Raw genomic sequence first — 15227 nt, forward strand, 5'->3', positions numbered from 1 at the left:
TTTGAGGAAATATCCATTGATTCCCATTTTACTGAATGTCTTGTTTTTAATCAAGAATAAGTATTTGATTTTATCAAATGCATTGTCAGTATTTGTAAAGATAATTATATGATTTTTCTATTCAGAACTATTAATATGGTGATTTTTTTCTTTATTTAAAAAATTTATGATTACTTTTAAATTGTAGTATAGTCAGTTTAGTGTTGTGTCAATTTCTGGTGTACAGCATAATGTTTCAGTCATATATATGTACATACATATATTCATTTTCTTTTTTTTAATAGACTTTATTCTTTTAGAGCAGTTTCAGCTTCATAGCACAGTTGAGCAGAAACTACAGAGAGTTCACATATAGCCCTCCACACCCACGCATATATACTCCCCTACCCTCAACATCCCTCATCAGTGTGGCGTATTTGGTACAATCAATGAACCAACGTAAACACATTATTATCAACCAAAGTCCATAGTTTACATTAGGGTTCACTCTTGATGTTGTCCATTCCATGGGTTTTGACAAAGGCATAATGACATGTAGCTACCACTATAGTATCATATAGAATTATTTCATTGCCCTAAAAATCCCTTGTGCTCCATCTATTCATTCCTCCCTTCCTCCCTCTCCCCAGACTCCTGGAAACCACGATCTTTTTATTGTTTCTGTAGCTTTTCCTTTTCTAGAATGTCATTTGGTTAAACAATTTGTATCCTTTTCAGACTGGCTTCTTTCATTTAGTAGTATGTCTTTTTTAAGTTTCTTCCATGTCGTTCATGGCTTGATAGATCCTTTTTTTTTACTGCACATATATTTTTTAATTTACATGTATGTACTGTTCTTTGTTTCTAAGAACATTTAGAGCTTTAGCTTTTTAAACTTAGATAGTTATCAAAGGAATAAAGCCAACCACAAAATAAGAATGAATTCAAAAATATACATACACCCTGTTATTAACAGCAACATTATTTATAATTGCCAAGATATGGAAGCATCCTAAGTGAACATCAATAGTTGAATAGATAATGAAGATGCAGCATATATATACATGATGGAATACAACTCACCCATAAAAAAGAAGGATATTTTGCCATTTGTGGCCCTTCATTCACTTTTTTTTAACTTCAAAACCCAGAATTTTGTAACTGGCAGAGACATTTCCATTACAACAAAAACAACAAAATACCTAGAAATAGACTTATTCTTTTTCATTATAGGTTCCCTGTGCTATACAGTATAAACTACTGTTTATCAATTTGATGATTTATATTAGTAGATTTTATATATTGAAACTTATTTCTTTATCTGTTATGAATTCCATCTGGCCCCAATTATTATTCTTTTAGTGTACTTTTGGATTCTGTTTGCCAAAATTTTATTTAGGGTTTTTGCATTGATATTTATAAATGAAATTGGATTCTTGTCATCCTTATTATATTTTGGTATCAATGTACTTGTATTTGTTTTTTATAAAAATAATTTACAAGCTCTTTTTCTTTTTCTAGGTTGTAGAGCATTTTAAATACCATTGGAAAGGGGGAGGGTATAGCTCAGTGGTGGAGCTTGTCCTTGGCATGCATAAGGTTCTGGGTTCAATCCCCAGTACTGCCATTAAATAAATACATACATACATAAATACCTAATTATCCCTCCCCCCCCCCAAAAAAATTGGAATCATCTGTTCTTTAAAGGTTAGTAGATTTGTAGAATTCCCCTGTGAAAAAAAGGGCCTCGTGTTTCTTGGGTTTTTTGAGGAGGTGAAAGGTAAATATTTGATGAATTTTATTAAATTAGTTTTTAAAAATTACCTAATTAAATTATTTATTGTAATTTATATAATATTACATTCGTAATTCTGCACAATATTTTATCTTATTAAAATAATTCTAATTATTTTATGCAAATTGGTCTATTTTGGTTTTCTATCTCTAGTTTTCTGATAAAATTATACATTTCATGTAGGTTTTCAAATTGACTTGCATAAAATTATATAAGTTATTCTCATATAGTTTTTTGTTTTTCTTTGTTTCATTTTATTTTCTAGTGTTTGCTTGACTCTCACTTGTAATTTCTTATTTGGGATATTTGTACATTTCCTCTCCTTTTTTTAATGATTAATTTAGCTTGTAAGTTACCTTATTTAGTGATGATTTTCTAAGAACAAGCTTATTTATTTATAAGTTCTATTTTATTTTTGTTATATTAACTGGTTAATTTCTGTATTTATCTTGATTAAATTTTTCCTTTGCTTTCTTTTGGTTTATTTCAGTTATTTTTCTAGCTTTTTGAGCTGGCTGGGTTTTTTTTTGTTGTTGTTTGTTTTTTTGTTTGTTTTGGTAGGGGGAAGGTAATTAGATTTATTTATTTTGATTTTATTTTTTAGATAGAGGCACTGGGGATTGAACCCAGAACCTCATGCATGCCAAACACATACTGTACCACTGAGCTGTACTCCACCCCTGCCAAGCCAGCTGTTTAATTCACTTATTTTTCTTTCTTTTATGTTTATGTGATTGTTTAAGGCTATGAATTTTCCTTTGTGTACTACTTTAGCTGTACACATAGGTTCTTCTGTATGGTACATTCTTTATTATTGTTTTCTAGAAATTCTGCATTATTGAATTTCTATATTCTGTTTGATCATGGAATTACTTAATATAGACCTCCCACACACACCCAAATAGGAAGGCACTTTTTTTTGTTTTCAGAATGTGTTATAAATGTCTGTGTTTATTGTGTTATCATAGAATGCTTTCTATGTTATTTTTACTGTGGAAATTTAATGAAGTTTGGTTTGAGGCCTGACTTATAATCTTGTGTGTATGCAGGAATTTCCCAGAGCACTTGAGAAGAAAGTATGTTCTCTATTCTCAGGGCCCAATATCTGATATATATCAATAATATCTGCCTTTTTGATTGTATTGTTTGGACTTCCACATCCTCATTAATTTGACCACTTGATCTGTTTTAGATTGGGAAAGGTGAAATCAAATCTTTTATTATTAATGTGTGTTATGATGTGGTTTCTTTGGTGTTATGATTCCTGCTTACCATGTTAGTAACTCATAGAGTTTAAGCTATGTTCAATACTTCTAAATGGAGTCACAGTGGCCAATGTTATTATTCCACATTAGTTGTTTTCAAATGTCTGATGTAGATCTGTGAATGTTTTAGAGTGAGAAATTACAGGTTACTTTAGGTGAGGAATTTGTTTGTAACATCTGTAGGAAGACTTCACTGGAACAACCAGTAGAGACAAGACCCCCTGGGGTGTAACCCTTATACCCTATATTGGTGGAGTCCTTAAAATAAGACCATTGAGTCAGGCGACTTGAAGACTTTTTGCTAAAGCACCCAACTCCACACTGCTGACAGCTGTTCCAAATTGACACTGCTGGAGACTGAGCAGAGACCAGTTGAAGGGACTGGGGACTGCTGCTGAGATGTCTCCTTCTGGGACTTCCCCTTGTGGTGGTTCACTACCCCTTTTCTATATTTACTTCTTTGACCAACCTGTTGTGCACTAATTGTGTGCAGTAAACCAAGTGATTGGTGAATTGAGTATTGGCTACATGTAGTATATTTCCAATCTTGTGTTCTTACATGGCCTTACAGCTGGGCCCTGTCACAGTATGTCTTTGTCTAAATCTCCTTGCATCTCTATAGTTCTATTAATGTGAAAATTCCTGTAAAATTATTTGGTACATAGATATCTTATAACTTAAACTTTCATGGTGAATTGTAGCCTTTAGCATCAAAAAGTACTTCTCCTTATCTTGTTTAAAGCTTTTTGTCCTGAATTCCCTGGTGTCAGATATTAAGATTTTTAATGTTTATATTTTTCTGGTATGCTTTTCTTTGCCCATCCTTTCACTATTAATCTTTCTGAATCATTTTATCTTAGATGTATACAGCGTAGGGTTGGATTGGGCTTTGCAATCTATTTTGAAAACCATTTTAAAAATAGATGAGTTAAACCTACTTATATTTATTGAGATGACAGATACATTTGGTTTCAATTCTGTCATGTTATTTTATGTTGTGTTTTCTTATGTATTTTTGTATTTGCCCTTTCTCTTCTTAAAATTTTTATTTTATTTATTTTTAAAACTGAAGTATAGTTGATGTACAATATTATGTAAGGTACAGGTGTACAATATAGTGATTCACAATTTTTCTTAATGTAGTTCAGATATTTAGGAAGGTTTGTATTTTTTTCTAGGATTGTATTTATTTCTTTATTATTATTTTGTACTGATGTATAGTCGATTTAAAATGTTGTGTTAGTTTTTGGCATACAGCAGAGTGATTCAGTTACACATATATGTATATATATTCTTCCTTATATACTTTTCCTTTATGGTTTATTACAAGATACTGAATATAGTTCCCTGTGCTATACAGTAGGACCTTGTTGTTTATCTATTTTAGATACACTAGTTTGGGGGTTTTGTTTTTTTTTTTAATTGAAGTATAGTTGATTTATAGTATTGTGTTAGTTTCTGTACAGCATAATGATGCAGTTATACTGTTTTCCATAGTGGCTGCACCAATTTACATTCCCACCAACAGTGTTGGAGGGTTCCCTTTTCTCCACATCCTCCCCAGCATTTATTATTTTTTCTCCATTTTTAAAATTAAAGTGTAGTTGATTTACAATGTTGTATAAGGTTTCTGTTGTACAACATAGTGATTAAGGAATATCTCTCTCTCTCTCTCTCTCTCTCTCTCTCTCTCTATATATATATATATATATATATTATTTTTCATACAGGTTACTGCAAGTTGTTGAATATAGTTCCCTGTGCTATACAGTAGGACCTTGTTTATCTATTCTGTACATAGTAGTTTGTATCTGCTAATTCCAAACTCCCAGTTTATTCTCCCCTCTCCACTTCCCTGTTGGTAACCTTAAGTTTTTTTTCTATGTCTATGAGTCTCTTTCTGTTTTGTAAATAAGTTGGTATGTGTCATTTTTTTAGATTCCACTTATAAGTAATATCATATGATCTTTGTCTTTCTCTGACTGACTTACTTCACTTAGTATGGTAATCTCTAGGTCCATTCATATTGCTGCCAGTGACATTATTTCATTCCTTTTTATGGCTTTTTTTTGTGTATGGTGTAATGGAGTGTTCTAACTTCATTGATTTATATGCCGCTGTCCAGCTTTCCCAACACCACTTGCTGAAGAGACTGTCTTTTCTGCATTGTATAGTCTTGCCTCCTTTGTCGAAGATTAATTGGTCATAGGTGTATGGGTTTATTTCTGGGCTTTCTGTTCTGTTCCATTGATCCATATGTCTGTTTTTGTGCCAATACCGTGCTGTTTTGATTACTGTAGCTTTGTAGTCATGTCTGAAGTCTAGGTGGGTTATGCCTTCAGTTTTGTTCTTTTTCAGAAGGTTTGTATTTTTATTCTAGAGGTTACCTTTTTTTTTTTAATGAGTAAAAGTAGATCTATTTAGAGAGATGTACATGGGGCCAGGAAGGGGGGCTTGCTTAAAGTAAAGGTAGACACACACTCCATAGACAGGGTGCAGGCTGTCTCCGAAGGCAAGAGAGAGAGCATGTGACCTAGAGGTTACCTTTATAAAATACCCTCGATCCACTTTTTCTTGGGATTGTATTTTGATTCCTACTATGAGCAACAGTATAATTACCTTGTAATCTCATCCTCTCCCTTCTCTCTTCCATCATTCAGTCAATAGAATGATCAGTCTTAGTGCTTAGGTTGAGTATGCATAAGCTTCTACTTGATTTGGAAATATTATCCTTTGAATCCAGTGATTTGAGGTGATTAGTAAACTCATTCTTATTCCTTTCTTCTCACTTTCATCTTCAATTTTTTTATTAGTAATGAGAAATGCCTACAATATTAAGTAAGGCATGTAATATCTGCATTCTGATCTGTCACTCTAATGTCTATATTTGTTTTACTCTTATTTCTACAGTTAAATACATTCGATGGTTGAGGAAGATCCTTTTATCCTGATTTCCTCAGGCTTGCTCAGGGGTGCTAAGATTGGTGTTCCACGGTTCTAATAGGTTCCTTTGAATGGGTTCATGAGAAATAGTGTTCCTTGATTTCTTACAGATTTTTAAATGTTGTCTTTATACTTGAAGATCAGTTTGGCTGGATAGAATTCTTGGCCCATACTTTCCTTCCTTTGAGGATCTTGCAGGTGTTACTTCACTGTGGTAGTGATGCTTGCCCTGGAGAAGTGGTAGAGGGGTGGAGAGGTGGGGCCCAGGGAACTGTCTGTTGCCAGAGTGACAGACCTCAGACACAGACTCTGTAAGAAGAGATCTCTTCTCTGAATTCTGGAGCTTGGTTGAGGAAAGCCTCTCTGCCCATCTCTGTTTCCCAGATTTCTTTACAGCCTTTGTTTCCAAGAGAATGGACCCACTTTTTAAAGTTTTGGTTTTTTCCAATGCTTTCCAAGACTTTTCACTGTCCCCAGCAATCTTGCTTTGTTCAGTTTAGGCCTTATTCTCATAGTTCCCTTTCAGAGTGGTATCCCTCCCTTCTGGAAGGGAATCTTTGCTGGAGGTTCCTGAGCTCTCTGAGGCTCTACATTCCTCCATCACTCAAGGTTTTTCACCAGGTTTACTGCCCTGGCAGCTCTTAACAATATTTTGCAGTTTGTGTTTTTCTCCTGGTTTCACCAAATATGTGTTGACAGATTTGTTTCTGTCCTTGTTGAGTGTGAGACAACTAAGAGCTAAACTGCTGCCATGTTCCTTCTGAAATGGAACGTTTTCCTATTCTTAAATAATAATGAAAAATATTAATCAGTGCCACTGAGACATCCTTTCAGCCAAACCTCCAGGGACATTCAGTTTTGTTTTGTTTTTTTTCCTTCTGACAAACTCCTTGAAGTGAAATTCCTGGTTAAAAAAGGCACGCACACTTTAAAGCTTTTACAGTGTTTTACCAAAGTACCCGGTAGAAAATGTGTACCTATGTTTCCATTCCTATCTGCCACAGGCTTCCTCTTTAAAGCCAGTGAACAGTTACTGCAATCACTGCTCACACATTCTTACATTTCTAGACTCTCTTGAACAAAACCTTCCTTTTCCTGGTGCAGCACCCCAACTCTGTGACCAATGCTCTGTAGGGAGCCCCAGGCCCGAAGGCCCTGGCACAGAGGCATAAAGTTGGAAAAACAGTTAGTCCTTATTTACCCTCCAGCACCTTCTGCTATTTTGTTCTGATTTTTGGTCTTGAAAAGGGGGGCCAATCTGACAGGTGAAAACACTACTGAGGATGACTCAAGAAGGCCTCCTAGTGGGCGCTCGGATGAGAACAGGGAACCATGGACCCCAGGGTTTCCTTTTTCTTCCCACCTCGGACAAGCTCAGCAAATAACCTAAATTCGTAGTGGTCCTGGAGGTTTCAAAGGGGAAAAAAATACCTACTTTCACTCCATAAATGACAAAACTGTTCCAAAATAGCCACATGAACTGGAGAAGCAGTTTTATTCTTGCACAACTTGCCTTGGAAAAATAGAGGTGCATTGAAAATACCAAGTGGAGAGAGCTCTTGAAGCTCTTGGAGGTGGTTTCCCAGCCTATGCAGAGGAAGGTTTTCCCAGGCAAAGCTGGAAAACACTAAAAGCTTTGAAGCCTTGGGATCCATGGTTATTAAAAAGTGTCTAAATTCCAAATATTCCTCTCCAAGGGCTTCTCCTGAGTCCCGACTAGCCAACAACACTGAGCTCTCACAGGGGCAAATAATATGCAAAACTCTTTAAAGCCTGCTTATGATAATTGCCTCAAATTAACATCACAAGGCAGTGGAAATCACATTCCCCAAAGGTTTCCCCCTGCAGGAAGTTACCTCGCTCCTTACAGCAAAGGTAGTAAAGATTAAAATCAGGTTAGCCTCTGTTTTGCAAAAGTTTGTAAATCTATTATTTATATTCATATAAGATGGCGTTTCTGTATCAAAATGCATGAATGTTTTAACCTGTTGTAAATGTAACCCCAGGCTTTTTTTTTTTTTATGTTGAATTAGAGATTTCTCTGTCAGAAATCTTAAGATTGAAGTTCTTATAACAGTAGTTGAGTGGCTGCTTTTACCTAACTGAATGGATGTTCAGCTTTTGGATCACAGAAAGTAATAGTTCTTTGCTATTTTGTACGCCTCAGGCCATACCAGGAGTTCAGTCTGAGTGCCTTATTTTAAGCACAGTGTCGATGAACTTAAGTGCTTATAAGGAAGGAGATGGAGGAGGGGAGCCGGAGACCAGGTTACATGGGAGCACAGGACACAGTTGAAGAGGCCCTTTGACTGTCTTCAGATCTTTGAAGGGCTGTTTTGTGGGCAATGGCTCATTCTTCATAGCTTTTCAAGGCAAGCGTAAAGGCCAAAGAGTGAGAGCTATATAAAATTAGGTTTCGTCTTTATTTTTTATTTATTGTTTTGCAGATATGATTTACTTTTTTAAAAAATTGTAGTTGATTTACAATGTTGTGTTAATTTCTGATATACAGCATAATGATTAATTTAGACATTATATATATATTCTTTTTCATAATAGGTTATTAAAGATGTTGAATATAGTTCCCTATTCTATACATTAGGACCTTATTGTTTACTGTATTAGATTTCATCTTTAAATAGAAGAATTTTAAACAATTAGAGATGTGTGAAAAATACAAAATGCTTCCTTGGGTTGAACCAAGCTACTCCCAGTCATCTCACATCTACAATAAATTCATGATTGAACTAGCTACATAATTAAATATTTTATAATTAAAAAAATATGACCACAGCTACTTGTTTTTAGAAAGCCTTGAAAATGTTTAAGAAAAGCAAATTCTTTTGTTTATTCTTTTAGTTTTGCAGAATAGGACCCTGTGACCAATCATCTTAATCCCAATTGGATTTCTGAAACCCGTTGCTTACCTGGCTACCTTTGACATCTACTCACATAAGGAATAATCAATAACAAAACAACAAAAATGCTTTACATTTGTGTTCTTCCTCATTTTTTAATATCCAGATTTTAGCTATTTCTCTTTCTCTATATACATTTATGTAAGTATATTTCCAAATTATGTATTTATATATTCCAGAGATAATTTTAGGCTTCAGGAGAACTCACATATCCTTTTTATTAATTCTATTAACCCCAAAGAACAGTTTTCCCAGCACAAAAGGGAGAAAATGATTACATTCCTATCATTAGTTAGTGGTGGTAAAGGATTTCCCCACAGTTCAAGAACAAAATCCTCCTTTGTGAATGAAACTCTTTAGTAAGCACACTGTACACTTTCTGTGTAAGAAATTTGCTTAAAGAGATAGTTTTTCAATAAAAAGCACGAGAGGGTGATACGGATATGGTTCCACTCTGGAATTCACCTAAATTGAGGTTGCTGTTTATCTGGCCCTGCCCTTTCTCAAGAAAGAAAATGCAGTGAAGGGATGATGATGACTGTCAAGAGCCCTGGGCTCAGCTCCTGTGCCCTGAGGGACAGATGGAAGGAGAAGGCCTGGGGGTGTTGGGCCTAGGGTGGATCCTGCTGCCAGTCACAGGGCAAGAAGTGCACTCTTTTAATACTTCTAGGTGCACCCAGACTAGCACCCATGGACCACACCATGACTAGATACCAAATGATTTCTCAGCATCTGACCAGGAAGTTTTGTCAGTTGCTATTCATTCTCCCACGCTGAATATTAATTGCAGATGAACTTTCTGGTTTTACTCTCTCTTTAGCCATAGGACTAACCTGTGGGACTAGTGAAAGGAGAGCCCACATTTTAGGGTGCCAGATTTAAAAAAAAATACTGGGACCTTGATTAAATTTGAATTTCAGATAAATAACAAATAATTGTTTAGTGTAAGTGTATCTCAAATGTATTTTCTCTGGCAACCTACCACATTTTTCCAATCAGTATTTAAGACTTTGAAAGGAAATGAGTGAATGAATGACTAAATGGTGAGGAAGATTAACAGAATAGAAACAAATCACAGAGATGTAATTAATGAATATCTAACACTTTGAAAATTTTTATTTTTGTCAATTTAAAATATTTTCTATTAATTTTTCTTTTAAAATTATTTTTTATTTTTATAAAAATAACATATGTACATGCAAAAACTTAAAAAGTCAAATAGTACTAAAAGGCACATGGTGAAAAATAACAGTCTCCTATCCCACCCAACCCCTACCTCCAGTCTGATGCCCAGAGGTACCCAGTTCAACTCTGCCAACTAAAAATTGGCACTTGCCATCTGCCTCTAGAAGGATTGGATCACGTTGGCACTTGCCATCTAACTCTGCTTGGATTAAATCATAAGCTGCTGCCGCCACTGACCTCCAACACTCCCTGAAAGGAGTTCAGGGTAGAGATCAGGAATGAGGCACTCTGTCCTGTGGGAAAACTGGTAGAACAGACCTTCAGATAGATATTTTCAGAAGATTTTATGACCAAATTCTTGCATCTCCTCATATCTAGAAAAGCACTAAAATCACTAACAGTGACATCTGCTCCTTGTGACCAGCAGCAAGCCTCTGCCTAGATGTGTGCTTTTACTGCACATATGCCCTTCACTAAAATTATATGTAATACTGAGTTTTCCCCTTGCCTCTTTGGAGCAGTTCCTCAGAGCTATCTGAGATGCTGTCTTCCAGGCTACAGTCCTCATTTTGTTCCAAATAAAACTCAACCCACAACTCTCATGTTGTGTGATTTTATTTGAGTCGACAACTCTTTCAGTTGTTTCTCCCAATTTTAACCTCCACCCCCATTTTTCCAAATAATTTGTTTTATAGTGCTCTTTTGTTGATTTGGCAGTTTTAAACATTACCCATTTTCTTGCACTCATGGGAGATGAGGATTGGCTTCTTTTACCCCCACCACCTACATCCTCCTTCCCTTTCTCCCAGCTTTACAACATTGTTTATCACAGACCTTGGTTAAATCAGTAATCTGTGTTTACATTATTATGGCTCTGTAAGTTTTTCTGTGTGGCATTTATTTCCTTTTACAGTTTTTGCATTATGGGGTTTTCTGTAAGTAACAATTGCATCAGATTTTTTGTTTACTCAGTTTTTGATAAACTTATTATTAATTTTCACAACCATTTAATAGCCTCTCAACATAATTTTCCACCTAGTCACACCTGTTGGTTAATCTTTCTGGCCCATTTCTGTCCTGAAGTCCCCTAGTCTCTGGCTCAGAGGGGAACTCTCAGCTCTAGGCCTACTGCCCTCCTGTCATCCAGGGTCTCCTTCGCCATCATCCTGGGGAATCCCTTTACCCTCTCCTGGATATGTCTTCCTCATTCTTGGATTATTCTTTTGTTTGCGTGAAGAATTTCCTGAGAAAGGAAGCTTGAGAGACAAATTATTTGTAATCTCCCATGTCTTCTAGTATCTTTTATTCTACCATTTCTCTTAATGGGTTGGGTTTAGATTTCTAAGCTATAAATAATTCTCACTCAGAATTCTGAAGCCCTGACGCCATTATCTTCCAACTTCCAGTGTTGCTGCTGAGAAGTCTGGTGTCATTCTGACCCCTGATCTTTTTAGTTGACCTGGTTTTCCTTTCTGGGTCCTTTTGGAATCTTTTCTTTATCCCTGGTGTTCTGACATTTCATGAAAATGAACCTTAAGATATAAATCTTATTTTCTCTCCCTCAAGATTTTGAAACATTTGTAAAGCTTTCTTTTCTCCCCTCAACTTATGCATTCTTCCTCCCTCCTGGACACCTGTCTGAGGCTCTCCTTAAATATCTGGGGAACTTGGTTCTCTGACCTTGTTTAAGAATCATGTGCTGAAGAGATGATTGGATGGTCAGCATGCTTGAGTGGAGCTTGTTTACCAGCAGACTTCCCTATGGAGAATGGTTGGTCATGAGCTGGCTCTTTTATTGGGAGTCTGTATCTGTATCATGTCTGTAACTATAGGTCTTTCCCTTGAGTTTGCTCGGTTTCTCCAGAAAAAGAGTTCTTTAGTCTCCAGCCTGGGGTGTGCCTGGTTGCCAGGCTTTCTAGATGCAGGGTAAGGAAAAAGGGCTGGGAGTTTACCTCTTAGTATCTAGGTTTCCATTTATTCCCCATATTTTCTATTCTGCACTTCATACCCACTCTCCACAGTACCTGCTGATCTGACCCATATTCCCCAGTGGGCACCTCAAGTCTCCTGCAGGAGCGAGCGAGGTGTGGCGACCTCACTGCCCAATGGGATGTGCTATCATTCAGCCTCTTCCAGTCCTCCCGTTTGTAGCTCTGCCCTCCCTGTCCCAGCAGCGAGGCTGCTTCTCACCCAGAGGCTCTTTCTGCCTTCAGCCTCCCCCATGCTGCCATGTGACTCGCCACTCCTTTCTCTCCTTTCCACCTTCCAAAAATCTGCTGACCTATGTCTGCTGCCACCTCCTCCCCTGTTCCTATTGACCTTGTGGATTTGTAACTCTTTTTACTCCTTTATGGTTGTTTGTAGTAGGGCTTTGGGAGGGAGCAGACAGAAATTCACAAGAGGCTCTTCTGCCACATTTAAGCAGAAGTTCTTTAGGGTCTGTTTTCACTCTGAAACACTTGAGGGGAACAGTTTCTAGTAAAATATTTCTTGCTGTCAATCAATACAGTCACTTTTTATTTTGTTTGGGGTTAGATGTTTCTTTGTGGGAAATGGAGCAAAATCCAAACACACACATTGTTTAATCATATTAGTAAGACACTTTTGACCTTTTGAACAATCCAAATGTGTTTCTCTGTTTTTGTTTAGGAATGGGAACAGAAAAGCATGAGAGGTACTTTGAAACATCGTCCCAGCCCCAATGCTTAACAGACTTGCTCTGTCTTTTGGGCTTGAATAAAAGCAAGGGGAATACTGAAATACTGTCTTTGAATTAATCATGAGCCCCACCTCTCCTGCTATCCCGTGTTTACACATTACTGCTATTGTGTTGTATCTGCTGGCGGATCTCCTTTCATCTGCAGGCCACACAAAACCCTCTTCATTTCAAGCTGCACACGTGGCTCTTGAATTAAGAGGGCATTTTAGCAGCAACTCCTCATTCCTCTTGTTGAAGGGCTCAAAGTCTTAGGGAAGGATCACTGCTGTTTCAGTGTGCTCTGCTGTGCCCAGCTGACATACAAAGTCCAGACAAGCTTCGAAGAAAGAGCAGGGCCAGAAAGGTGGCTCTGTGGGGTGGGGCAAGGGGTTAACAGGAGAATGAGTAGATTAGGATGGAGAGGACCTTGAATGCTACACTAAGGACTTTGCACTGTCCTGCAGACAGTAGGAAGCCACCCAAGGATCTTGAACAGGAGAGAGATATGAGACAAACTGTGCTTTAAGAAAATTAAGCTGACAGCTGTGGGTAGGAGAGTTTGGAGCAGGGGAAGGCCCGAATCTAGGTGACCAGTTAGACAAAGTGGCTCTTAACCCTGGCTGCATAAATCATTGGAAGAGTTTTTTAAAAATCTGGACCCTGGCGCCTACCCTGTGAGATTTTGTTTCAGGTGATCTAGGGAGGAGACCGAGAATCTCTGTTCTTAATACATTCCTCAGGTGCAGCACTGAGCTGGAAGGCTATTGAGAGGAGCCAATACAGGGGACGAGACCTCAAACTCAGGGCTGTGACTCTGGGAGACAAAAGAGGGAACAGATTGGAGGGAGGCTGCCCTAGGCCAGTGGGAAGTTGGGGAGGGCAAGGGGGAGGGAGGGAGTCCCACCTGACCCCTCCTGATTCAGGCCTGAAGGAAGGGAGGCATGAGGAAGACCATCAAGCTGGGCCTGGACAGCCAAATGGAGGCTGGTCCCTCCTGCAAGAGAACCTAGAAGATGAGATTTAGGAAAAAATGGCAACAGGGACATTCAGGTTGCCAATGAGGCCTGGGACTTGGGGGAAGATGAATTTGTGGGCATCTGGCTCCTCCTTAACGGTCGTGGAGTACGTGAAGCTGGACAGATGCATGGCTACATGTGGGTATGTATGTGGACACAAACAGTCCTCTTCTGCAGGAGGTAGAAAGTGTGCTGGTCAGAGATTGGGCTCTGGAATCCAGAAGCCCTGTCTGTGTGACTCTGGAAGCCTCAGCCTCCTCACCTATGGAAAGCCAGTGACACCAACAGTTAACTCAATATGGTTGTTGTGATAACTTGATGAGGTGCTGCATGCCAAGGCTGGCTGGGCACAGAGCCTGGTACGCAGGGAGCACACTATAATGGTGCTCTGAGTAATACTAAAAAAATGTGATCTTCTGAAGCCAGGGAGTCATAAAGTATTTCATTCAGTGTTAGAAGACAAGTCCACATGAACCCTCTCATTTGTTGCTGCCCACTCTGGTGGCTTTTTCTGGGTATATATTTGGTGAGTACTTTGCCTTTTATTTCTAGGACTCCTGGAGAAATGACAGTCCCTTGCTGCTGCATTTAATTGGAGAGGAGCTCAGAGACCCAAGATTATAATTATGACACCTTAAATGCCGAGCCCTTCAGAAGTCTGCCTTTGCCCTCTCTGTCACCCTGAACAGCTCTGGGAACCCAAACCTTGCAGCCCCCAGAGCGTGCCCTAGGTCTCTCAGCCAGGCCTCACCTGGGAAATCTGAGTGATGGTGACAGCAGGAAGACACACAGTAAACCCAGGAGCCTGTGATGAGCTCAGAAGAGGTGAGTTGATGATCTGCTATTTATAGCCCCACTAAGAGGCTCTGGCCGCCAGCTCCATGTGAGGCTGGGTGGAAATGATGCCTTCACAGAGCTGAGAGCACAGAATGAAATTGGTGATTCATGGGCAGCAGCCACTTGAAATACAAATGCTCCCGCGCCCCAGCCCTGCTGTCCTTTCAGACGCCCACTTTGGAAGCCTGTTGAACAGAACTGCTAGCCAGCTGCCTCCTGTCTGTGTGCCTTTGGACAGGATGCAAAGACAGGCAGGTTCTGCTCCAACAAGGGGCCAAAGAAGAGCAGCAGTACTCCTCAGAGAACCCCAGGGGCCTGAGCCCGCCCTTCCCAGGGCCTTGGCCAGAACCCAGGTCAGGGCTAAGTAATAGGCAAGCCCTGGGCTCGAGAGGCCTGCGGGTCAGAGAGAAAGGACAGTTCCTGCTGTTGCCCTCTGTCTCCAGGGGCAATGCTGGCCACGGAGCAGCTTCCTAATAAAGCTTGTTCTGCTGAACATGCAAAAATGTACAATGAGAAAATCCTAGTAGCTTTTTTATTTTCTGCACACCCCCTCCTCCAGTTCCATAGCCCAGTACCTGTCACCTGAAATAG

General features: G+C 38.7%; 1 protein-coding gene across 4 annotated transcripts in view; it reads left to right on the top strand.

Annotated features, from left to right (window-relative positions):
• JADE2 (jade family PHD finger 2) overlaps positions 1-15227 on the top strand; it is a 133020-nt gene that overhangs the window by 5075 nt on the left and 112718 nt on the right. For 3 of the 4 annotated variants that reach the window (XM_064484288.1, XM_064484289.1, XM_031449018.2), the window contains exon 2: positions 14352-14624. The exons of the other annotated variant lie outside the window; for it this stretch is intronic. The gene's annotated coding sequence lies outside the window, so the exon portion shown is untranslated. The remainder of the gene's footprint in view (positions 1-14351; positions 14625-15227) is intronic. 4 annotated transcript variants of the gene reach the window in all.

Source organism: Camelus dromedarius, chromosome 3 (genome assembly GCF_036321535.1).
Source record: "Camelus dromedarius isolate mCamDro1 chromosome 3, mCamDro1.pat, whole genome shotgun sequence".
Lineage (NCBI taxonomy): Eukaryota > Metazoa > Chordata > Mammalia > Artiodactyla > Camelidae > Camelus > Camelus dromedarius.